This window comes from Ischnura elegans (assembly GCF_921293095.1).
Source record: "Ischnura elegans chromosome 13 unlocalized genomic scaffold, ioIscEleg1.1 SUPER_13_unloc_2, whole genome shotgun sequence".
NCBI lineage: Eukaryota > Metazoa > Arthropoda > Insecta > Odonata > Coenagrionidae > Ischnura > Ischnura elegans.
In genome coordinates this window covers 11,453,090-11,479,841 of record NW_025791658.1, presented here as the reverse complement: position 1 = coordinate 11,479,841, position 26,752 = coordinate 11,453,090, and the positions used below count along the sequence as shown (strand labels likewise).

General features: G+C 38.3%; 1 long non-coding RNA gene across 1 annotated transcript in view; it reads right to left on the bottom strand.

Annotated features, from left to right (window-relative positions):
- Positions 1-212: 212 nt before the first annotated feature.
- The window catches only part of LOC124172636, a 176,381-nt gene continuing 149,841 nt past the window's right edge, over positions 213-26,752 (bottom strand). The window contains exon 3 of the long non-coding RNA XR_006868225.1: positions 213-377. This is a non-coding gene — a long non-coding RNA (uncharacterized LOC124172636). The remainder of the gene's footprint in view (positions 378-26,752) is intronic.

Genomic DNA, 26,752 nt, shown 5'->3' with positions numbered 1-26,752 from the left:
TTTCATATTTGGAGCCGTATCCCCCTCCTGAAATTTACATAGGGTTCTCTGCAAATTGGTCTGGTTATATTGAGGTTTTGACTTGGTAACCACACCCTCTTGATTAGCATTTACTAATACATTGTTTACTGGAATGATGTATTGTATATTTAATAATATTTCTTTACATGCTCTTTAATAGCAATAATACATGAAATTTGCATTTTAATTATTTTCTAGCGGAATAGCATGAGTGGAACTCTTCGGTGCTGGTATCTTGTCGTAATGTGGCATTGTTGTCCATCGTTTTATAAAAACAACATCCCCCAACCCAACCCAACGCTCCTCATCAAAATCAGGTATTGTTGTCAATCGTCCTTTGTTGTCTTTGATGGCACCTGCAGCGAAAAATTTACCCATTGGGCATTTTGATAAGTACTGTATTACTCATTTTTTATTTGTAGTGGTAGAACTTTCGCCCACCTCTATGTTTGTTTAGAACATGAAATGCCTAAGTTATATGTATATCCTAATTATGGTAATCATCCAACGAAAATTGGCATTTTGATAATAATGTGCCTTAACCTAGTCCCGGTGGTGGCATGCTACTAGTGCACTAAGGATTTAGTGCGTGGCACGAAAATGTTGGTGGGGCTATGTACTATGCATATGCTATGCTTGTATGAATGGAAATGAATCAATTAGGGCTTCTATCCCGATTCCATATAAAAACCTACATATGATTTTATGGTTAAGTATAGTATACGCATTGTTTACCAGCTATTACTTTTCCCTGCTGGCCATGCCCCCCCCTGTGCTGTGGGGCCTGAAAGGGGGGGTCACATTTATAGATATAGCACAACTAAAGAAGCAAGGTAAAATATTCAAAAACCTTTTGAAAAGTCTGGACTGAATAATGAATTTATGTTGATGAGACAATTGATGAGAGTGCATTATGAAGATTTCAGTTCGATATTTGAATGCAATAATGGAATCCTTTCCCTTGTAAATCATCTTGCAGTTATCCGTGGGCTATTCTTGGTGATGAAGCTGGGAGAATTTTGTAAATTGGTCTATGAGAGTCTTTCAATACTTTGGTGCAAGGTTTTGTATCCTCTAATGAGAAAACTTCCTTGCAAAATTGTTTGCCATTACTGCAACAAAGGAGAACATAAATGACTACAATACACAAAGTGTAAAAACTGAAAAACGAAAATTCCTCAAGTTTTAAAGATACATAAAAAAATTCCAAGAAATTTTATGTCAATAATGGCTTTGTACTTCTGTCTGTCGCGGTATATAGTAGAATTAAAATGCCAAAAGATCAGTGGTTCTTTGATAGCGGTCGAAGGCAGTATCTGACATCTCCTGATGATTGGATTGATGATCTCAAAATTTCTGTTAATGTTGATATCCTAACGGCTAAAGGTTCTCTAATGACTTGCCAAGGTGTTGGAAATGTTCCATTTTATTTTAATGATCACCAAGTTAACATTACAGGTCAGCTTACAGGCAGTGCTGCTGGCGGCATTTATTAGTTAGATCAAAATGGAAAAACCTTTCCATTGTGAATAAGGTGGCAGATATTTGTGTTGGTATTCTTGGTAATAAAGTTGTAAAAATTTTGTTAAGTAGTTTATGCCACTGTCATATGTACTTATAATAGACAGGGACTGTCTATGGTAATGGAAAGGTTAATGTTGCTATGACAAGTGGATCTTTAATATGTCCATCTAATGGTATTATTTCTGATATTTCTTAACAAATTCCTCTTGTTGCAGACGATATCTGCATTATGTTTTGCCCTTTGTGATGAATGTCTCCATGTATCTAAGGAAATTTGGCATAAAAGGCCAAGGCTCCTTAATTACAGGTATTTGTCTAAGCTGAAGGATTTAGTTTATAGCATAATAGACAGCACACAGTCTATTCCATGCATACATGGTAAGCATCGCGAACAGATGGTTGAGTATCTGGCTTCTGGAATGCATTAATTTTGATGTCTGCTATCCAGCAAAGGGAGTTTTGATGTGGGGTGGTGCCAGATATTTTGTTACATTGACAGATGATTTTTTCAGAAAATATTTTATAATGAAGTATACCACATATGTATCATGGCAACCAAAAGTGAAGTATTTTCCAAGTTTAAGGAATTTAAGTCATGAGTAGAAAAACAAACAAGTCATATGGTTAAATATCTGATATCTGATTGTGGTGGTGATTATATCAGTGGTGCCGACTCCACGGGGCCTGAAAAATTTGTTATGGGTGTTAGGAAGAAATGTGTCAGGCTAGTCGATTTTCCCCGGAGTGTCCAGATATTGAGATTGGAGTTATCAGGATTCTATAATGTTGATCATATGACTCTTCTCAAATGCTTAATCACTATTTATACAATTTCCTGGGTTAATTCCCCGGTTTGGGCCCCCCTCTATATTTTCTGTAAGTCAGCACCCCTGGATTATATAGATGGGAAAATGTTAGAATTTCTTATAATTCATGGTATATCTCATGAAACAACATGTCCAGATACACCTCAAGGATGGTTCATCTGAAAGGGCAGGCGGAACTATTTCTGACTGCTGTAGAACTCAGTAGTGTGATTCAAATTTAGGCAGGCGCTATTGGGAAGAGGCTGTCTTAACAGCAATCTCTCTAAAGAAAAGATGCCCAACTGGATCTCTCAACCATCAAATGCCTGAAGAAGTATGGTCAGGGAAGACAGTCAATACTATATCTCACCTCAGGGTGCTTGGTTGCTAGAAAGCTAGATCCCACATCAAAAGAAGTAATTATGTATGTTGGGATATGGTCCCGGGAAGAAGGGATACAGATTGGGTGACATGCATGGTTCTAAAAAGATTTACATGTCCAGGGAAGTCAAATAAATTGAAATCGAAATGGTAAGTCATGTTCTCATTGCAATTTAAGATAAAGATATGGATAGGAGTGATATTGAAGCTGACAATAATGTTGTCATTTTTTCAGATTGAAATGTTCAAAATGTGCTTACTATGAATGATGTTGCTACTTAGTGAGATTACAATATTCAAAATGCACCGATTGTCAATGATATTCTTAATGCTGTGGTCTGTTGTAGACCATCGTGGATGCGTCTGCATGCTGACAAGTCCTCCCAGGCTTTGACAGATAGTACAGGGAGTAGAGAGTCACAGATAGGGGCTTCCCTGCATGGACAGTTTGCTGGAGGGCATGGAGCAGTGAGAATATGGTGACGTTATCACCTCTAAAAAGATATGTGGTCAGGGGAAGAAAGCTCTCAATGAGAGCTTAAAGCAATCTTAAAAATCTATGTGAATAAATAATAATGTAAATAAAGTAAAGGGCACTTTATGTGCATAAACCCCTGCCAAAGTCATTGTAAATATAAGAGTCCTGGCAGTGGGCAACCTGGGTTTGAGTCACAGTAAGGCTGCATTTCTACCCTTTCATTTCTGGCTTTTTCCATCTACCACAGCACCCTTTTTCTACTATGTGTTGATTTCTTTCTTTCCCTATGAAGTTTTCGCTTACGCCGTCGTGTGAATGACTGTAAGAATAACAATAAATATTTATTTCTTTATGAACACACCACTGAAAACACTACTATTTGGCCTTCACATCAGGATTTTCACAACAACTAAACATACACCAACATCCACTTGAGTCATCCCCCTGCTCCACTGCAGTCTAAGGGTGTGACCCACGAGACAGGCCCAAGTCCAGTCAGTGCATGTTGAGTCGTCTCTTAAGTTCTGACTTTGCAATAAAGTGTTAAAAGAGTAACGAGACGTCCCGTTGTTGACAGATACAACAGGGAGAGTGCCTTTTTAGTGAATATCCACCGATACATTGGAAGAGACTGATAGAAAGAAGATTTTTGTCAGTGAAAAAAGGGTTACTTTGCACTGGCCGCATAAAAGCAAACAGACTTTCCTCATTTCTACGACTCCATCTTCAATTATATGTAGTATGCATAACTGTTTCAGCAGGTGAAAGCAAATTAAAATTCAGCATTCAGCAAAAGGTAAGTCACTTGCGAAGCTGGACATGAAAATATTGCCGACTTATTGGTGTTTAGGTAAGTCAAATTAGGTAAGTCAGGATTCAGAGTGCTAAACTCTATTGGACCTCAATCAATAACAGCATTACAATTTCCATGAATGACACTATTGCTGGAATTTTCCAATTTCAAAAATTTTATTGAAATGTGCAAATTCATTTCATACCACTCAATTTCAAGTCCACGGATAGTTTGAAATGTACTTGAAAAAAAAAACACTAAGGTGCATTTAAGGTTGCGTACCTGTAGCGTAGGTAACCTTAATCACCTGTTGGAAGTCTATGTCAGAGTACTGGAGGAACTTCAAATTTGCAGATGTCTTTGCATAATGGTCATTATCCTATGATTGTAAAAAATTATGTCCATGAACTGCCATAAAAAAGCAAAACTGTCAAATTAAAATTAAACTGGAATGTTATTATACAAAAAAATAATATTCCTAAAATTTAATGTCCACGCACTATGATTTGTCACATCAGTCTGACAGATTTTCGAAGAGGTGTTTATTGAATTAACAACCTGAACTAAATAATTTAATATAAAATCTATCATTTAACCAGTGACAACAATATAAGCAGTCCAAAATAGTCTTTTTGGGTTGCTTTATTTTCATAATATTTACTAAAAAATTTAAAAGAAATTGGTCCTACCCAAAAAAGCAATGTCCGTGACACATGGGAAAAAGGGAGAATTATTCATAGGAGATGGTGGCAGCAATAAACATCCTGCAGTGTTTTGTGAAGGAATGCAACTGTCAGCTATATTGGATTGTTTGAGTTTTATACTTGGTATAGACAATGTTTTAATGCTGCAAGAAAAATTTTAGTTCAAGTTTTTGAAAGTGTAATTGTCCACGAATAAAAGTTACATCAAACATTTTAAAGGCAATAAGAGGTAAATACCATTTTCAATAATAATGAAAAAAAAGCAAATTAAATTGACAGTCGTCATCAGGCTTCGAACCAGTACCCTCCATGTTGAATATAATTGAAGGATGTCTTCATGTTGCTGATTGATAAAAGATGGAAATAAAACAAAAATCTAAAAGGTGAGGACAGCATAAGTAAACCCTGATTGCGTCCAATTGGAGGTTGGCAGGGTTATTCAAGACGACTTGCCTCTCATAAGAGGAGATGCCAATTTGCTATCATAAATCCCTCCGTACTCCATGAGACACTGATATGGGCAATGCTGCCCTCAAACAATTACCCTGGTAAAAAATTATTACATGGACCGACCCATGCCATCACCATGGTGATTGACGGTGTTATAATTGAAAAAAAAAAGATTCAAAATTATATATATTTTTAAACAACTAAATTGGCAATAATAATAGGTTCAAGCTTACTAAATGTGGTGTATTTTTATTTCGAGAGTCCATTGTCTATTGAGTGATGTGGTATCCCCTGGTGGGAGTGAGGAGGAAGCTTTGCGTGGCCACATGGGCCGGATGTATGTGATCGTGTGTGGTAGAATAAATAGTGAAAATCCCGAGACATCTGCGCGTGTTTATTTTAATGTACCTACCGCGGGTGAAAACATAACAAGTGGCGTCGAGCGATGAGTCAGTATGCATCCAGTGCGTGTGTTGCGGAGTAATTGGTATGGTATTTGGAGGAGGCGACCGACAGCTGAGGTCATTTGCGCCATGAGGGAAGGGGTATGGAAGGAAGGGTGGAGAGAAACCTGGCGTCGGCATTAGCCTGCTCTTAACGAAAGGCGCCAAGGGGACCATGGCTAAACTTCCCATCCGACGGACGGAGTGTTGCGCTTAAAATGTCCTCCACACAACACTCAGGCAGGGATCGGGCAGTCTCTGAAAATTCTCTGCCGCTGCCGGGATTTGACCCGGGCCCACCGGGTGGGAAGCCAACACTCTAGCAATCACACCAACCCAATCCCCCTCCGTAGTAATTACTGTGTATCATATGCAATGGCGAACCCTCTGGTAAAGACTGCCCGACTGCCCTAATTGGGCGCATGGACCCTTTCAACCCGGACGAGGAAGATTTTGTATCATACGCCGAATGTTTTGAGCAGTATATTCTACTGAAAGGGATAACGCAAGAGGAAGTGAAGGTTCCGATGTTTATAACATTTTGTGGGGCATCAACATATACGCTGTTGAAAAACATGTTGTTCCCAAAAAAAGCCAATGGAACAGGCATTTGCGGAATTCGTGTCTGTTCTTACGACTCAATATGTTCCAAAACAACTGACTATTGCGAAACGGAACAATTTTCATACAACAGACTGATGAAAACGTGAAAGAGTTCATCATTCTATCAAGAAACTCGCAGATTGTTGTGATTTCGGAGATTTTTTGAACGATGCTTTGAGAGATAGGCTTGTTTGTGGTGTAGAATCAGCGCTGATTAGATAGAGATTACTTCTGGAGAGTAAATTAACGTTTGAGCAGGCGTGCATCATCGCCACCGATTTGGAGCTGGCGCAGAGGAATTCAATTTTTGACGGTGTTAGCAAGTTCTCGAATCTGAAAGTTGGGGTAGTTTATAGGAGATCCCCAAACGCTAATCAGAACTCCCACCGCCAACCAGATGCTGTTTCGAGCCGCAGGAGAGAGGACATTCCAGCAAAACCGGGACCACGTCAAGAGAACGGGTGACGGACAAATTGGTATCAGAGGAATGCTGTGTGTCAACGGTGCGGAAGATTCCACAAAGAGGATTCCCGCCCCTCCCGGGATCGGGAGTGCTTTAGGTGCCATGGAAGGGGACACGCTTCCAGAATGTGTCGAAGCAGGGGAGTTCGTGAGGTGTACTCAGACGATTGGGAGATCGGTCTGTCAAATGACATTTCCCACTCGCAAAACACCCATCCCGCCAAACCAAGGTCAGAGTCGCAATGCATTTACTTCCCTGCTGTTAAATCGGTATCTGGTACTGCACCACTGTTTGTAAATATGTATGTGAATGGAGTATTATTAGCTTTTGAGGTAGATAGTGGTGCTAGAGTGTCTTTAGTATCTGAAGAGACATATCACCGGTATCTCAACGGTGCTAAACTCCACAAGTGTATCCTATCCTTGAAGTCAGTCACAGGTGACCAAATTAATGTCAAAGGAAAAATTGAAGTTAGGGTATCTTGGGTCAGTGGGAATGCTAGTAAGAGCCACACATTAGAATTAGTTGTTGTGTCTTCCACTGCGCGAGTAAGGCGTCTCATGGGTCGCCCCTGGCTTGATATTTGGCCAGAATGTAGGAAAGAGGCTGCTTTCTTGCTGCGTTTCAAATTAGGGGTACCTTGATGTGGATGATAACAATATTTTCAAGTTTGAGTCAAATACAATGTTGGAAGGCAATTGTTGTAAATAGCTGTTGAAGGACAGCAAATTGCTATCCAGTTATGCATGCAAATATCAAAATGTTTTCAGCGGAAAAAATTCAAACATGATCAAGCAGTTAAGGCAAATCTTGTGATTAGGGAGAATGCTATCCCAATTTTTCATAGGCCATACTCAGTACCTTTTGCCTTAAAAGGGGAAGTTTGTAAAGGCCTGGTTACACGGTGCATTAACCCGTGCGGGTTAATGTCTAAATGTATGAACGCGAGAATGAACGGAAAAATTCACCGTGTAACCACCCCAAAATGTACAAATGCATGAACGCGTGAACGGAAAATAGAACCTGTTCTAATTTCGTTCATGCATTCGCACAAGTTGATAACAGAGCCACCTAGTGGGAAACGACACATTTAGTTGTCATCTGCAGGGCTATTCCACGGCCGTCTGGGCTATTCAGTAACTCTTTACGCGTATTTATTCATTTGTACTGTATCGTAAGTGCTTGAATCCTACCAGAAACTCACCATTTGCATCTACACTAATATTCGCATAGATTATCCCTGTATGTATGCCGGACATACCAAGTTTATGCCTATGGTATCTTATTGGTTGTATTATGCCGGAACAAAACAATCGATGAGGTTGTCACAGAGTTTTCAATACGACATATGTGAAATACAACGGCTATCATACGACTTATAGAACACTTATAAACATAATTAATATCATACGAATTAACGACAATTCTACCTTTTATACGTCCGAGGTGGGAATGCGCTGGCCCACCACAAAAATACGACTCACATTACGCAAGTTCATAAATCGACAAGACCTCTAAACCAACATCTTTTCCATCAACAGCAAATATCTTCTTAACTTTATAACCGTCCCGGACAAAAGTAGAACAAAGTATTAAAAATATCTACTCTCATACATCATCTACACTCAGTGAAACAGATAACAGAAAAATGTCTAGTAAACACGGCTTAAAAACAAGATGCGTCTACAAATTTTCAGCCTAAGTATTAACTTTGATAACGGTTTGAAATAAATAGAGTACTATTGAGATATAGCATTAAGCGAGCGTTAACGATAAATATTAAATATAAATAAATATTACTGACACGAAATAACTTCGGCAACTACAATGAAAACCACTGTTTACACGGCAGCGCAAATATATTACCAGTATGTGAAATTTCCTGGTCCTACAGGAAACAACGAAAAGGGAATTTTTTTCTGGTAGGTATCGTCTGCTTCCTACCTAATGATACTGTTTTCACATTTAAATTTTGCGCACTGTGAAGGGAATAAACAAAAACTAAACGCCTCGCGTTACGAGAAAATGTGTGAAAACTTGTGCGGACGCATGTACCGTGTAACCGCTCATTCATGCTCCTCGTTCACGCAAACGTCCATGAATTCAGACATGCAAACAGACACGCATTCATACATTAACCCGTACGGGTTAATGCACCGTGTAACCAGGCCTTAAGCGATTGGAAGAAATGGTAACCGGTGGGGTTCTAAGACCTGTGAGACACTCAGAATGGGCAAGCCCAATAGTGTGTGTTCCAAAAGCAGACAGAGGTGTTAGGATTTGCGTTGACTTTAAGGTGACCTTAAATAGGGTTTTGGTCACAGATTTCTATCCCTGGCCCAAATTAGATTATGTGTTTGGATCATTGGCCGGGGGGACTGTATTTTGTACGCTAGACCTCCAAAATGCATATTTGCAGTTAGGCGTTGGACTAGAATCTCTGAAGTACCTTACCATCAACACTGATGATGTACTTTATCAATTTACCCGCCTACCCTTTGGCATCTCTAGTGCTCCAGGTATTTTTCATTCTGTAATGCAGGAAATTGTCAAGGGTTTGCCCATGGTTACATGCTATTTGGATGACTTATTAGTTTTAGGGAAAGATTTCAGAGATTGCCAAGAGAGGGTGGAAATGGTGCTGAACAGGCTAAATGAATATAATGCGAGGGTTAATATGAATAAATGTAAATGGTTTTGTGAGTCTGTGGATTATTTAGGTCATACAATAAGTGCAAAAGGTGTTTGTCCAATATCACACAAAATGAAGGCCATACTGGAGGCTAAGGTTCCCCAAGAAGTATCACAAGTGAGATCCTTTGTGGGAATGTTAAATATTTATCATCGCTTCCTGCCTAACCTTTCAAGCCTACTAAAACTAAAATCATCTGGTAAAAGAGATACAACTAGGGGATGGACTTTTGAATGTATCCAAGCCTTTGGTAAATGTGAAGAACTCTTATTGGGCCATCCATTGGTGGTGCATTACGATCCTAAGTATTCCATAGTGTTCGGTATCAACTGATGCATCACCATATGGTTGGCGTTGGAGCCGTGCTGAGTCACCTGATTGATGGTGTTGAGAAACCAGTGATTTTTGCATCCAGTATATTATCCAGTGCTCAACAAAATTACTCCCAGTTAGAAAGAGAGGCATTGGCATTGATTTTTGCTGTGAAGCGTTTCCATAAATATTTGTATGGGCAACACTTCACCCTAGTGAGTGACCACCAACCCCTGCGGCACATTTTTGCACCAGACAAAGGGGTGCCTACAGTTACTGCGGCTAGGTTGCAGAGATGGTCCATTGTACTATCAGCATAAATGTATTAAATTGAATACCGTAAGTTAACTCTGCTATGCCCTGCAGATGCATTATCTCGATTGCCAGTACCTGAGGAGAATGTAGTGGAAAATGTGTTTAGTGTATTGCCTGCAAATTTTCCCTTGACTTATGTGGAGGTGGCCAAGAAACTAGAAAGGATGTGGTATTGTCTAAGGTATTGGATTCTACAAAGCGCGGATGGCCAAATTTGGTCAGAGAGCCAGCAATTGTCCCATTATTCAGACATAGGTATGGTATCTCCATAGAAAATGGATGTTTGTTAATGGGGTCAAAGTTGATCATACCCCTCAAATTGCAGAACGACATGCTGAATTTATTGCATGGGTCACACCCAGGAATTGTGAGAATGAAGTCTCTTGCTCGTTCATTATGCTGGTGGCCAAATGTTAACAGGGATATTGAGGAGACGGTGAAAAATTCTGAAGCATGCCAAATTGTAAATTTTCAACCAGACTGTTCGCAAAAGGCATCATGGCCCTGGGTTGATATTTGGGGCAGATTACATGTTGATTTTTTTGTTATACAAAAGAAATATTTCCTGGTTATTGTTGATAGTGAGAGCAAGTGGACTGAAGTGTACCCTATGGCAAATGGAACTGATGCTAAGAAAGTATGTGAAAACTTGAGTACATTATTTAGCACTTTTATATATGTGGAGTTTAAGTTAGGCATATATAATATATTTTCAAAAATAAGATATGTTTTGTATCTGACACCCAGAGACAAGAATTAGATTTTAAATTCAACATTGGGGCGTGATAACCGTAATTCTTATCTGATTTTGATGGGTCAAGTTTCAGAACGTTTAGAAACTTAATAAAAAATACATGTATGGAGTTTCAGTACGGCCAAATTAATAGTTTCAAAAATATGATATGTTTGGCACCTGACACCTAAGCCAAGTATTAGATTTTAAATTCAACATTTAGGCGAAGCAAACGTAATTCTTATCGGATTTTGATAGGTCAAGTTTTGAAATGTGCAGCAAAATTAATAACAATTTTTATGTGGAGTTTCATTTCGGTACATTAAATAGTTTCAAAAATATATTTTTTTACCAGGCAACCAAGGCCAAGAATTAGAATTGCGATTCAACATTTGGGTGTAGTAACTGTATTTCTTATATGATACTGATGACTCAAGTTTTAAAACGTTCAAATATTTAATAAAAAATTACATATATAGTTTAAGCTCGGGAAAATTTATATTTAAAAAAGTATGATATACTTTGTTTAGGACACCCAGAGCCAAGAATTCGATTTCCAATTAAACATTTGGTCATGGTAACCGTAATTCTTATCGGATTTCGATACGTCAAGTTTTAAAACGTTTAAAAAATTAATGAAAATATATAATAAAATATATATTCATATTCATACGCGTAGTAAATTAGAGTTAATGACAAAGATAATAATATCCAAAACACCTATTTATTTATTTCACTCCGCGTAGTGAAATCGAATTCAAAACAAAGATTTTCATATCAAAATCGCGGAGTAAAATAATTAAAAAAGTGATATGCATATGACAATTCTTTACCCGTCATAGGGTCGATTTTACTGCGCAGAGTGAAAATATTAAATATGTGATATGGATATGAAAATCCTCGTTATAAAGTCTATTTTATTACGCGCCGTGAAAAAATTAAATATTTGAATTGGGCATTAAAATCCTAGTTTTAGAGTCAGTTTTACTACATTTATAGAGTCGATTTTATTACCGGGGATGAATTAATTAAAAATTTGATTTGGATATGAAAATCCTTGTTATAATATAGATTTTACTACAGTAGTTAAAAAATTTAAAAAGTGATTTGGATATGAAAATCGTTGTTAAAAAGTAGAATTTACTACGAGGAGTAAAAAAATTAAAATAAGATTTGGATATGAAAGTATTTGTTATGAAGTCGATTTTACTACGCGGGGTGAAAAAAGAAAAAATGTGATTTGAACATGAATTCTATGTATATATGAATATGTTTATGGATATGTTAATTCTTGTCAAAAATTCGATTTTACTACGAGGAGTGAAATAAGTAAAAATGTGATATGGTAATGAAAATCCTCATTATAAAGTCGATTATACTACCAGGAGTGAAATAAGCAAGAATGTGATTTGGATATGACAATACTTGTTATAAAGTCGATTTTACTACACAGATAGAAAGTATAAGAAAAATGTTATGGATATGAAAATCCTTGTTATAAAGTCAATTTTATTACGCGAGGTGAAAAAATTCAAAATTTGAATAGGGTATTAATATCCTGGCCGTACTCTGTTTTACTACTATTATAGAGTCGATTTTACTACCAGGAGTGAAATAAGTAAGAATGTGATTTGGATATGACAATACTTGTTATAAAGTCGATTTTACTACACAGATGGAAAATATAAGAAATGTGTTATGGATATGAAAATCCTTGTTATAAAGTCTATTTTATTACGCGAGGTGAAAATATTAAAATTTTGAACAGGGTATTAATATCCTAGTTGTACTTTGTTTTACTACTATTATAAAGTCGATTTTACCAAAAGGAGTGAAATAAGCCAAATGTTATGGATATGTTAATTCTTGTTATAAATTCGGTTTTACTACGAGGAGTGAAATAAGTAAAAATGTGATTTTGAAAAGAATATCATTGTTATAAAGTCGATTTTACTACACGCAGTGAAAAAAGTTAAAATGTGATTTGGATATGTAAATCCTTGCTATAAAGTCGATTTTACTACGCGGAGTGAAAAAATTAAAAAGTTTGTACGGTTATGAAAATACTTCTAATAAAGTCGGTTTTAGTACGCAAGGTGTAGAAATAAAAATGTGATTTGGATATGAAAATCAATATAATAGAGAAGATTTCACTATGCGGAATAAAAAATTAAAAATTTGATTTAGATATGAACATTTTTGTTATGAGGTCAATTTTACTACGCGGATTGAAAAATTAAAAATGTGATTTGGATATGAAAATCCTTGTTATAAATTAGATTTTACTAAGCGCGTTGAAAACAGTGAAACCATGATTTGGATATGAAAACCCTTGTTATTAAATCCATTTTAATAGGCGAAGTGAAAAAATTATACATGTGATTTGGATATGAAAATCCATATTATAAATACGTTTCTTTTCGCGGAGTGATAAAATTAAAGATTTCATATGGATAAGAAAATAGTTGTTATTATGTCGATTACACCACGTGGAGTGAAAATAATTGTGATTGGAATATGAAAATCCTTGTTGAAAAGTCTATTTTATTAGCGGGATGATAATATTAAAAATTTAATAGGGTATTAAAATCCTAGTTGTAAAGTCAGTTTTACTGCTTTTCTAAAGTCGAATTTACTACCAGGAGTGACATAAGTAAAAATGTGATTTTGATATGAAAATCATTGTTTTAAGGCAATGTTACTACGTGGAGTGAAAATATTAAAAATATGATTTGGATATGAAAATCCTAGCTATAGAACCAGTTTTATCACGCAGGGTAAAAAAGTATAATTGTGATTTGGATATTAAAATCATTGTTATAAACTCGATTTTACTACGCGGGTTGAAAAAAGGAAAAATGTGATTTGGTAATGGAAATCCTTGTAATAAAGTTAATTTTACTACGCAGAGTGAAAAAATTAAATTCTGATTTGGATATAAAAATTCTAGTAATAAAGTCGATTTTACTACCAGGAGTGAAATAAGTAAAATGTGATTTTGATATGAAAATAATTGTTATAAAGACGATTTTACTACTAGGAGTGAAAAAAAAGTAATTTGAGTATGAAAATCCTTGTTATAAGGTTTATTTAAGGTACGTGGAGTGAAGAAAGTTAAAATGTGATTTATATATAAAAATCCTAGTTATAGTCAATTTAACCACGCGGGGTGAAAAAGTAAGAGTAATTAGGATATGAAAATCCTTGTTATAAAATCGGTTAACAACGTGACGGAAATTAAGTAAAAAATGTGATTTAGATACGAAAATCGTTGTGATAAGGTTGATTTTACTACACGGGGAGGATTTCGTGAAGACGGTTTTAATTCCGCTTCCGAAAAAGAAGAAAGCTTTGGAATGCGGAGATTATGGGACTATCAGCCTAATATCGCATGCGGCGAAAGTGGTGCTGAGGATATTGAACAGACGAATGGAGGCGAGGGCAAACGAGTATTTGGGCGAAGATCAGTTTGGTTTCAGAAAAGGGAAGTCAACTCGTGATGCAATTGCAATAATGAGGTCCCTCGTGGAGAGGAACCTAGAATATGAGCAGGACGTATATGCGTGTTTCGTGAATTTTGAGAAAGCGTTTGATAGGGTGAACTGGGTTAAGTTAATGGACATTCTCAAAAGAATAGGTCTAGATTGGAGGGATAGACGACTGATTCGTAATCTTTATATGGCCCAGACTGCGCAAGTGAGGGTAGCGGACGGAGAATCTGGGTGGGCAAGCATTGGCCGAGGTGTGAGGCTAGGCTGTCCTTTTTCCCCGCCGCCCGAGATGCCAAGGGAAGCTTGGGATGAGTTAGAAGCTGGAATAAAAGTGGGAGGAATGATGTTCAAATCAGTGAGATTCGCGGATGACCAAGCGTTGATCAGCTAGACAGCGAGGGGGCTTCAGGCCCTAGTGGATGCGTTATACGAACGTTGCGAGGAGTATGGGATGAGGATTAATCACAAGAAAACTTAGGTTATGCGGTTTTGTAAAGCATCACGAGCGAGGAATGTGAGACTCAAGATAAAGGTGGGCGATGAAAAACTTGAGCAGGTTGAGCAATTGAACTATTTAGGCAGTACGTTAGAGGAAAATGGATACAGTAGCAAGGAAGAGAATTGCATTAGCGAAGGAGGCGTTCATGAACAGGAAGGAGCTTCTGAGAGAATCGTTGTGTAAGAGTTTAAAGAAAAGGCTGGTGAAGAATTTGATTTGGAGTGTAGCTCTCTTCGGTGCGGAAACGTGGACACTGAGGAAAGAAGACGAGAGAAGATTGGAGGCATTCGAGATGTGGGTATGGAGAAGAATGGAGAGGGTGAAATGGACGGAGAGGAAAAGGAACTACGAAGTGCTGGATATGGTTGGCGAGGAGAGGCAGCTTTTAGATGAGATACGCAGGAGACAGAAGGAATGGATGGAGTTAGGGCTTAGCGATGAGGGGATGTTGAAAATGGGGTTAGAGGGTAGAATGTTAGGGAAACGCGGGAGGGGAAGGAAAAGAATAGGATTTTTAGATAAATTGAAAGAGAGAAGGCCTTACAGTGAATTAAAGAAGGTAGTGCTGGAATGAAAGGGAGGCTCCCAGCTCACTTCTTGAATACTCCATGAAAACCTACCTTTATCGGTCGAATACTAATAATAATAATCCGGTAAAAAAGTAAAAAATTGATTTGGACATGAAAATCCTAGTTATAAAATCGACTAACAACGCTACGGAAAAAAGGGAAAATTGTGATTAAAATATGATAATCTTTGTTATAAAGTCTATTTTATTACGCGGCGTAAAAAAATTAAATACTTGAATTGGGTTTTAAAATTGAATTGGGTTTTAGAGTCGGTTTTACTACTTTTATAGAGTCAATTTTACTACCGGGGGTTAAATAATTAATAATTTGATTTGGATATGAACATCGTTGTTTTAAAGTCGACTTTACTACGAAGAGTAAAAAAATAAAAATGTGATTTTGATATGAAAATTCTTATTTTTAGGTCGATTTTTCAACGAATGGTAAAAAAAGGAAAAATGTGATTTGGATATGAAAATCCTTGTTATAAAATCAATTTTAGTAAGAGGAGAGAAAGAAGATAAAATGTGATTTGGATGCGAAAATAAATGTTATAAAGTCGATTTTACTACTAGGCGTGGAAAAGTAAAACTGTGATTTGGAAATGAAAACCCTTGTTATAAAATCAGTTTTAGTAAGACGACAGAAATAAGATAAAATGTGATTTGAACGCAAAAATAATTGTTATAGAGTCGATTTTACTACGAGGAGTAAAAAATTAAAAATGAGATTTGGATATGAAAATCCTTGTTATAAAATCAATTTTAGTAAGAGGAGAGAAATAAGATAAAATGTGATTTGGATGCGAAAATAATTATTATAGAGTCGATTTTACTATGTGGGGTGTAAAAATTAAAAATTTGATTTAGATATGAAAACCCTTGTTATAAAAAAAAATTTACTACGCGGGTTGAAGAAATTAAAAATGTGAATTGTATATGAAAATACTTTTTATACAGTCTTTTATACTGCGAGCAGTTGAAAAGTAAAAATGTGATTTGGATGTGAATATTCTTGTTATAAAGGCAATTTTACTTTGAGGAGTTAAAAGAGTAAAGATGTGATTAGGATATGAAAATACCTGTTACAAAATCGATTAACAACGCGACGCACAGTGGGCGGAAATCGGAAAAAGCCGGACGAAATTACAAAATGGCTTTTTTTGAGTTATAAACTTGAAACTTCGCAGGTATACTAACAAATGATTGAAATTTATTGGTATGTACTTCATTTGACATAGATCCAACCCGTTTATGAGATACAGAGGCTCAAACGTGAGCAAATTTCCATAAAAACGCCCGTCTTCAATTTTCTCTGAAAATCTTCCAAAGTAAGTGAATGGTGAAGTTATGGGTGGATTTTTGCCGAATAAAAAACCTCATAAGCTGTTAGCATGGTGTTTTTTCTTTAATTTTCCGTAATCTTAAAGAATACAGCCCATAAATTCTTACCGTGCGGTAACAAAATAGCGGATACTGTGTTTCGACGAAGTTTTAAATTTAGGTAGAGTTTCAAATAGGTTTTCGGCAAGGTCGCGCTGAGTTACTTATATGAGAGCATTGTTTGAAGATTTCTTGAGGTCTTTATGCAGTTTTCTTTGAAATAAAGTTGCGTCGCCGGAAATTACATTGATTTTTCGATCCCGCGGCAGGGTTCTTCTCCGCGCGTCGGGAGTTGGATTAGCCGCGCCGCGGTAAGGTTATTGAAGCTGTATGGGTTTTAACGCTCAACATTCACCGTTTTTATGTTTTGCTTAAAGACACCGATTCTCAAATGGTCTATGGTGAAGACAGTGGAGGTTTTTCATGCGATGTACTTACACGTTTCATCGAAGTTCATTTCGTTATCTTTGGATACGATCGAAGACCATGCTTCTATTAAAAGCGTTCAAACCTCGACAAAGTGAGTTGTTTTCCTGGGACTCATACAAAAAGACCTACCAGAAAGATACCAGCTGAAACCCTTATATCTTCTTCAATCACCGATCCCTGATTCACCGTGTCGTGCCATGTGTCGTCGCTAGGACGATAAAATGGCCGAAATCGCGCTTTTTCCGGGGACCGTCTTTCGGTTTTTATTTTCCTGCGCGCGAACTGTGCGTGCCACACGGATCATTAATGCATTTACTGAAAGCTGATAAACGTGGGCACATAATTACGTAATGTTGTTAATTTGTTTTTAAGAAAATTGCAGCCAAAATGGCGTCCAAATATTCGTTTTTCTATTAAAATTTCATAACTTCCGCTCCCTTCGACTTAATTTAAGGTATAGGATAACGAAAACGATTATTATATATGCCTATAACATCGTCTACGAAATGTAGGTAACAATTTTCTTTCGTCGTCCGTGGTTACTCAGAAAAAAATTAAAATATTCCGAAAATCACCGAAAATTACGATTTCCAAAAGATTAACATAAGATTATGTCGATTTTAACCTGACCGATTTCTTTCAAACTTTGTAGTTACATACACTTATTTATTATCTTTCAGAAAACATGAACGTTTAATAAATGATTCAATGTATTTAACCGTGAAAAAATAAAAATGGCGGGCACTACTCACTTTTTTCGGGGACTGGTTTGGTTTTTATTGTATTACTCTCGAAATATGGATGTCGTAGGGCACACTTCTGTTCGATATGACTGTAAACGAATGTGACCATATAGTATCGTTATCTTTAAACCCCCCGAAACCCCCTAAAAAATTAAAATTTTTACAAAAGTAGCCTTTCCGGGTACTTTTCGTCACAATTCCGCCGCTTTTCCAATCCTTACCACTCATCGCTACGGAATAGGGTGGTTTCCTATTATTTTTTTATTGCCTAAATCGAAAGATTATTACTCCTGGAGTACGTATTTCACGCTTTTAGATTTTTAAATGACGATATCTATTTTTCGCGATCAAATGAAAAGTGAAAAATTTCAAGCGCGCGAAAACGCGACGCGTAAGTAGGAATGAAGGGAAAAAGTCCGTGCGACGCATTTCTGGTTCCTTCTCCCGCCTGGTAGGTGACCTTGATCGAGGCTCTGACCGCTGATAGGACGCAGGATGCTAACGGGTAGCTGAGTACCTTCCTGTCTGGTAGCGCGTGGCTTAAAAAAGGTTTATTAATACCTTATCAAACGAAGAAAACTTTCCGACCTTAGCCAGTTTTAATAGGTGATTATTAAGACATGTTTCCCTGAGCTCTGTGCCTCATGCATGCATTGGTAACCTCAGACGATGTATAACTCCTATCCTCTCGTGTAGAAACTAGGTCCCTGTGACGTCACGTGGAGTGGAATTGCATGGGCGCCAATCTGGCCTTTTTCAAATGAGGATAAAATTTGACCCTTGCCATTCGTCTAAACCGGTATTTAAAAAACCAAATAAATTGTGTATTATGAATACACTAATGGTGGGTAACGAATCGCAATCAATGCCTATCGTTTTCTTTGATGAAGGAAACTACCCTATTGATGTGGACAATTGACGACCGCTGGCAGTAAAAACCTATAAACCCCCGGTAAACCCTCATACACCCCCCAAAAAATAAAATTTTGCATATAAGTCTACTTTTTGGGTACTTTTCGTGACTATTCCACCGCCCCCAACGACTCATCCCCACGGAATTTATGTAAATGGATGGTGACCGCCAGGAGTACACACATTTAAACCCCCGGTATCGCCCTGAAATCCCTCCCAAATGTAAAATGTGTCATTAAGTCTCCCTTTTGGGTTCTTCTCGCAAACACTGCGCCACACTACCCGTCCTCTCTGAGCTCTAGATCCGGAATATTTGGTGAGGGCGAGCAACCGTAAACCATACGGGAAAAAATACCAGAAACCCCCGATCACCTCCTGGAACATCGCTGAAAAAAAATTAATGAATTTTAAAGTCGCCTTTCCGAGTAGTTTTCGTCGTAATTTAACCGGTGCCCCTACCAATTATTAAAACCCCCGATAACCCCGTGAAACCTCCCAAAAGATTTCTAATAAATCGCCTCTCCAGGTAAAAGAATCGTCAGACCACTCTTCCGTTCCCCTAGGACTTATCGGCACGGAATTTATGAGAACGATTTGTGTCCACTGGTTTAACACAAGTATAAAACCCCCGGTATTCCGTTGGTACCTCCCGCAAAAAAATGGAAAACTTGCCATTAAGTCTTCTTTTATGGGTACTTGTCGCCACTATTACTCCGCATTGCACTACCCTTTACAATGAACGCTACGTGATCACTGTGGACGATTAGTGACCGCATGCATAACACATTAAAACATCCGAATCCCCCTGGGCACTAGGGCGGATCGGAAAAATCGATTTTTTTCAAATCCATCTGGCCCAATGAAAAAAAGTTGTGGGACCGATCAAAAATAAGGCCTGAAAAATTTGAGACCTCTAGGTGAACCCCTGACCCTCGCTCAAATGCAATTTAGGGGGGGGAGGTCGAAATTCGAAAAACATAGTATTTTATGGTCATTTCCTATAGATTTTGCCGAGTTACTGCCCTTTAGGGCAAAAATTTCATGCATTTTGACGTATCTGCCACCGTTTAGCCACAAAATGCCTAATTTGAGTCCGCGTCCGCGAAGAAAATATTCCAACGCCCACGCAACGTCGCGGATACAAGAGCCGCAGGCCGATCCCCTCCCCTCCCCGCTCGCTTCTACCCCTCCCACGCCTCCAATACATCAAAATTCATCCCGCGTATGCTGCTAGGAGGTCGTTTATCTTTGATAATATAAATCGGAAGATGGTAGAAGGTAATAAAGAAAGCTTAGTGGGACGACTTGTCCCTTATTAGGCGCCTCGTCGGGGTTAAACAAATCGATGTTACCATTTTTTAGAGAAGTGATGAAATATTTTTAGATCCGAGAACGCAGGAAAGGAGCCTACGGTCCATGAAAAGGCCTCTCGAGTGGCTATAAAGTGGTGCTAACATCGGATATGCGCTCCAATTTCGGCTTTGTCCGAAAGATGTGATTAAATGGATTTTTGGCGAAAGCCGCTCGCATCCCCTCCCCGCAAGCTTCTCCCACGCGCCAAATGCACAAAAATTCACACCAATTGCGTCTTACTTCGTTAGTCTAAATATTTAATGTTTCAGTATCGTCTGTGGAGGAACAATCACGAAAGAATTTTTCAATTAGCTGCTTTCCAATCTGTATTTCTTATGTCAGTGTCATTCCTCGTCTTTCGCTGTTGTCAACAAAGTTTTGGTGAATTTATTCGCGAATCTCTCGTCCGTATGTATAATAAAAATAAATATTTAACTTCAAATTTGAACGTTCATCAATAGGTTTTTGAAAATCCACAGCACTAAGGTCAGATGTAGCCGGAGGTACTGTGGTCTCTCTCCAATATGTCATAAGCGAGTAGTCCTTAAAGTTGATATTTAAATCCAGCACTTTAAAAAATCTCGGATCGGCCGCCAAACGCATACTTGCAACAACGCAAATTCGGTCCTTAGATTGCCCTTCCAATGTTTATGTCGCAAATCTAAGTCAACTTAGTGCAATTAGCAAATAGACCTCTGTAAGGGATGAAGTATGATTTGATGCTTTCCCGGCGAATGATGTGGGTAAACTCTTCTCGGGATTCAACGAAATTTATCCCTGATGATGAGCCCCGAGTCGAAGTTTGAAACGTTTGCCATTATGGAAAAATTAACCCGGTGGGAATCCCGAGAAGAGTTTACTCACATAGCAAGGGATGTTGGAATTATGCTTGTAGCATAGGGATGATGCCTCCTTTTCGGGCGGCATTCACCATCGCATTCAAATCCTTTTTATTTTTGTGTATCTAATTTTCACCCGGAAAGGAATCGAGAATCGTAGATTTTATAACTTTTGCTAATCCTCCGACGGGGGAGGCAAACCCAAAAGTGGGACCCTGTTTCTTCAACTAACATCACACATTCCCCTCTAAACTTGGATTGATAAGTGCTATCGCCTTTTTTATCAGACAAAAGTATAGTCATTCACTCCATAAAAATATAGCCCTTTGATGACACCCTTTGATACCTCTCTTTTCGTATTCACAATAATTAGCATCTTTTTCTGTCTACGTAAGTAATTCTTGCAAACTACCTTGGATGTTTCTGTCGAAGTTATGATTTTTGCGTCAACTAAAGTTACGGGGACGATCATTGCTGTTTCTTGGTTCTTGCATATACCTCTATCACATTTGGCAGACGCATTTTCCACGCAGAAGTTCCAGTTTGAGTTAAGTCCTGCATTTTTATTTGATGAGGAACGTAGAGATAAAAATCGGATGATTTCTCTTCAGTTTAATTTTCTTCGGATGAATTGATGAAGAAAATTGTTGATACTATTTTCCCATACAAGAATTGACGATGTCAACTCAACGCTCTCCGACGATTCCCTTTTTTTTCCTCAGTTGTTGAGTTTCTTTAGGACTCAATCTAGCAGCCATCATCTTTAGTTTCGTCCGCTGGTCTCTCAACCTACTTCATTGTGGGGAACCTTATGCTCCTTCTTGCACTTACACGCAAAATATCGCATAATTTCAAATGTTCTTTCAAAAGTGCTTGAGTTTTGTACTTCAGCAAAAACCCTACTTTTGGCCTATTTGCATTTTCCGTAAGTTTTAGTACTTCCTGTTGTACCGCTAAATCCATTTAGTCACACTCATAATGGAAGGGGAGCGTCACCATAGTTCGCACACCTTTATAGCCACTCGAGAGGCCTTTTCATGGACCGTAGGCTCCTTTCCTGCGTTCTCGGATCTAAAACTATTTCACCATTTCTCTGAAAGGTGGTAACATCGATTTGTTGAACCCCGAGGAGGCGCCTAATAAGGGACAAGTCGTCTCACTAAGCTTCCTTTATTACCTTCTACCATCTTCCGATTTATATTATCACAGATAAACGACCTCCTAGCAGCATACGCGGGATGAATTTTGATGTATTGGAGGCGTGGGAGGGGTAGAAGCGAGCGGGGAGGGGAGGGGATCGGCCTGCGGCTCTTGTATCCGCGACGTTGCGTGGGCGTTGGAACATTTTCTTCGCGGACGCGGACTCAAATTAGGCATTTTGTGGCAAAACGGTGGCAGATACGTCAAAATGCATGAAATTTTTGCCCTAAAGGACAGTAACTCGGCAAAATCTATAGGAAATGACCATAAAATACTATGTTTTTCGAATTTCGACCTCCCCCCCCTAAATTGCATTTGAGCGAGGGTCAGGGGTTCACCTAGAGGTCTCAAATTTTTCAGGCCTTATTTTTGATCGGTCCCACAACTTTTTTTCATTGGGCCAGATGGATTTGAAAAAAATCGATTTTTCCGATCCGCCCTACTGGGCACCCCTCTCGGTGGAGAAGAGCATTAATGAGGACTAAGCGGAGCAGCCGCGGGGGGGCTCCTCGACCCCAAGGCGGCGTAGCCGCCCCACAACGAGGAACGGCGAAGCCGTTCCGAGGAGTGACTGGCGTAGGCGAGGGGGAGCTGCAGTAACCCTCGGGCGGCGAAGCCGCCTCGATGTTCAAGCGGCGCAGCCGCTGTAGACTCCACCCATCTCAACTCACACTCAACCCCTGGGCGGCGAAGCCGCCCTCCAGCGAGGAACGGCGAAGCCGTTTCGAGGAATGAGTGGGACGCCTCCCTACCCCCTGGCCGGCGAAGCCGGCCCATAGCTGAGGTGAGATTATTCGAACTTTAAAAGCCTTCGAGCGACCACAAATGTAGACGGCGAAGCCGGAACCGGGGTTTTTAAGGGGCGGAGCCCCTTAACGAGCGCGCGGAGCGTGCGAGTCCTTGTTATAAACTTGAATTCACTGCGAAGAGTTAAAAAATTAAAACAGTTACTTGGAGTATAATGTCCTTGTTATAATCGAAAGCGATTTTAATGCGAGGAGAGAAATTGAAAGAATGTGATTTGACGATTATTATCCTTGTTATAATCATGAATTCATTGCAAAGAGCAATGAAATTAAGACAGTCATCGTGGATTCACTGCGAAGAGTTTAAAAATTATGACAGCTATTTGGAGTATAATATGCTTGTGTTATCGCGATTTTACTGCTAGTAGAGGAAAATTAAAAATGTGATTTGACGGTTTAACTCCATGTTATAATCTCGAATTCACTGCTAAGAGTAAAAACATTAAGACAGTTATTTAGAGTATAATATCCTTCTTACAATCGCGATTTTACTGCGAGGAGACAAAAAATTTAAATGTAATTTGACGATCAAGTTCCTTGTTATAATCTTGAATTCACTGCGAAAAGATAAAAAATTAATAATGTTATTTGGAGTATAATATCCTTCTTACAATCGCGATTTTACTGCGAAGTGAGAAAAATTCAGAAATGTGATTTGACGATCAAAATCCTTGTTATAATCTTGAATTCACACCGAAGAGTAAAATGGAGGAGACAAAAATTTTAAATGTAATTTGACGATCAAATTCCTTGTTATAATCTTGAATTCACTGCGAAGAGATAAAAAATTAATAATGTTATTTGGAGTATAATATCCTTCTTAAAATCGCGATTTTACTGCGAAGTGAGAAAAATTCAGAAATGTGATTTGACGATCAAATGAAAGTTAATCACAACCAAGTTGATTTTGATCAATCAATTAGATTGTAACCGAAGAATATTTGATTATTTCCAAAGCAGAAAAAAGGAACAGTGTGCTAATCCGTAATAAGGTCTCATGCATCGCCAAATGTGATGATGTGTTGGAGGATACCTCATTCGTGATTCTCCCCCGTGATCCAACGGAATCATTCCAAAAAAGTGCTAAAAAAGCTTTATCTTCCTGCTCTAATTTTATAAATTAGCCCCTAAATTAAATATCATCTTTAGGCAATTGCCTGGTTTTTCACCAAAATATAATATTAATAGCCCCATCATTTTGCCACAGAAACTTCAACACCTCATACGTTACCATCCAACTCCAAGCTAGTTTCATTTGACGTTAAAAATCTATTTACTTCTGTACCTGTACAAACAACTTCGTTACTTATGAGAGACTTACTGAGATACCACAACATTAAAAACAGTCTTGTGTGTCTTGTAAACTTCATTGTCTAATGGAACAGCGTGCCAGCCAAAATTATTTTTTGTACAATAAGAATATTTATCACCAAACAGACGGCCTTGAGATGTGGTATTCCCTTTCACCTGTAATAGCCGAAATATTTACGGACAATTCAAATCGCCAATTATTTGATTCGGGCATTCTATCTCATCTAACATCTTCTGGTACCGTTATGTTGACTACATCATTTGCCGCTGGACCGGAATTGTCATACAATTAGATAATTTTCTGAATCTTTTAAATCCTCGACATCCTAATATTACCTTCGTAGTAGAAATAGAATCCAAAAAGCAACTAAACTTTCTCGATCTCTCCATATCCACAGTTGGTGACAAACATGAATTTGGTGTATACAGAAACCCTTGTTATGGTGATACAATCATTCCGAGTTACTGATGCCATCCAACCTCCCAAAATGTATCCTCCTTTCATTCTATGTTACATAGATTGGTCAATCTACCTCAAAATACAGTCAATTTCAATTGTGAACTTTCCACAATGAAATAAATTGCTATTTCAAATGGCTACAGCTTAAATACTTAAACTAAAATCCTTCAGAGAAAGTTGAAAACGCGATCTATTTCACAGCTTTGCTCCCTTCCCCCATCATAGAGAATTCTAAAAATTGGTGCCGGTCATTTTTTGTGGGAGACGTTTCCAACAGGCTTGCAAACAAATTCCCCAAAAATAAATTCAATGTTTCTTTTTACATCCCTTGCACTCTCGGTGAAGTTCTGTGTCGTAACAAAGACAAAATAGAACCCATCCATCAATCCGGCATTTACAAAGTTAATCGTGAATCATGCAACTTGAGTTTCATTGGTCAAACATGCAGAAGTTTTATTATCAGAATGAAAGAACATAGAAGGTGCAGGAAATTGGGATGAAACGTCACCTCTCGCCAAACATTTGGTACAGACTTTTCATTCTTGTCATTTTCCACCAGAATTTTCTCCACCCCTTCAGTAAGGGCACAAGGCTTGATGCTTTAGAGAAATTTTAAATAGTAAAAATTTAAACAAATATTCTTATTAGATCTTAGATGTTCCCGTGGACATACCCCGTTGAGACGGTCTAAGGCTCCGCACCGCGGTGTCATAAAACGTCCGTTTTCGCAGTAAAATCCTGGGGGTGAGGGATTGGAGAGTAAAGAAGGTATAAGTCTCAGCTCGTATCTTTCTGGTAGGTCTTTTGTATGATTCCCGGGAAAACAATTCACTTTTTCGAAGTTTGAACACTCTTAATAGAAGCATGGTCTTCGATCGTATCCAAAGAAAACGAAATGAACTTCCATGAAACGTGCACTCACCTCGGCTAAAATACTTCCACAGTCTTCACCACGGACCATTTGAGAATCGGTGTCTTGAAGCAAAACATAAAAACGGTTAATGCTGTGCGTTAAAACCCATACAGTTTCAATAACATTACCGCGTCGCGGCTAATCCAACTCCCGACGCGCGCAGACGAACCCTGCCGCGCGATCGATAAAACAATGTAATTTTCGGCGTTGCAAACTTATTTCCAAGATAACTGCATAAACACCTCAAGAAATCTTCAAAAAATGCTCTCATATAACTTACTTTGCGTGACTTTGCCGAAAAATCATTTGAAACTCTACCTCAATGTAGAACTTTGTCGCAAAACAGTACCCGCCATTTTGTAACTGCACGGTAAGAATTTATCGATGATATTCTTAAAGATTACGGAAAACTAAAGAAGGAACACCATTCCAACAGATTATGTGGTTTTTTATTCTGCAAGAATCCACCTACAACTTCACCTTTTACTTTCTTTGGAAGATTTTCAGAGAAAATTGAAGACGGGCGTTTTTATGGAACGTTGCTCACGTTTAAGCCTGTGTATCTCAGAATCGGGTAGGATCTTTGTCAAATGAAGTGCATATCCTTAAATTTCAATCAGTTTTGAGTATACCTGCGAAGTTTCAAGTTTATAACTCAATAAAAGTCATTTTGTAATTTTGTCCGCTTTTTCCGATTTCCGCCCACTGTGCGATATCCCACGGTCAAATTTGCATCAAAATATTTGCATTAAAATTTGATGCAATTAACGCGCACCCTGTCCCGCGGTCAAAATTTCATCCAATTGGCTTTTGGTACTGTCATTTGTACAAAACACCGTTTTGTCCAAATGGATAGGGCAGGTTCTAAATTTTCATCCAATAGGATGAAACCAACCATTCACAGGGCCCTTGACGAAAAAGCATCGCCAAGCACTGACACAGAGGCCACATAGGTTAAGCCGGTGTCCCACGGTCAAATTAGCATCAAAATTTTTGTCCAATTTTGATGCACATTGCAAATATTTTGATGCAACTGGACGGGGGTGTCCCACGATGCATATCATTTGGACGAAAAGGAAAAGGAAAAAGACGATATTTATGTAAACAAATTTGGAAGATTATGGACG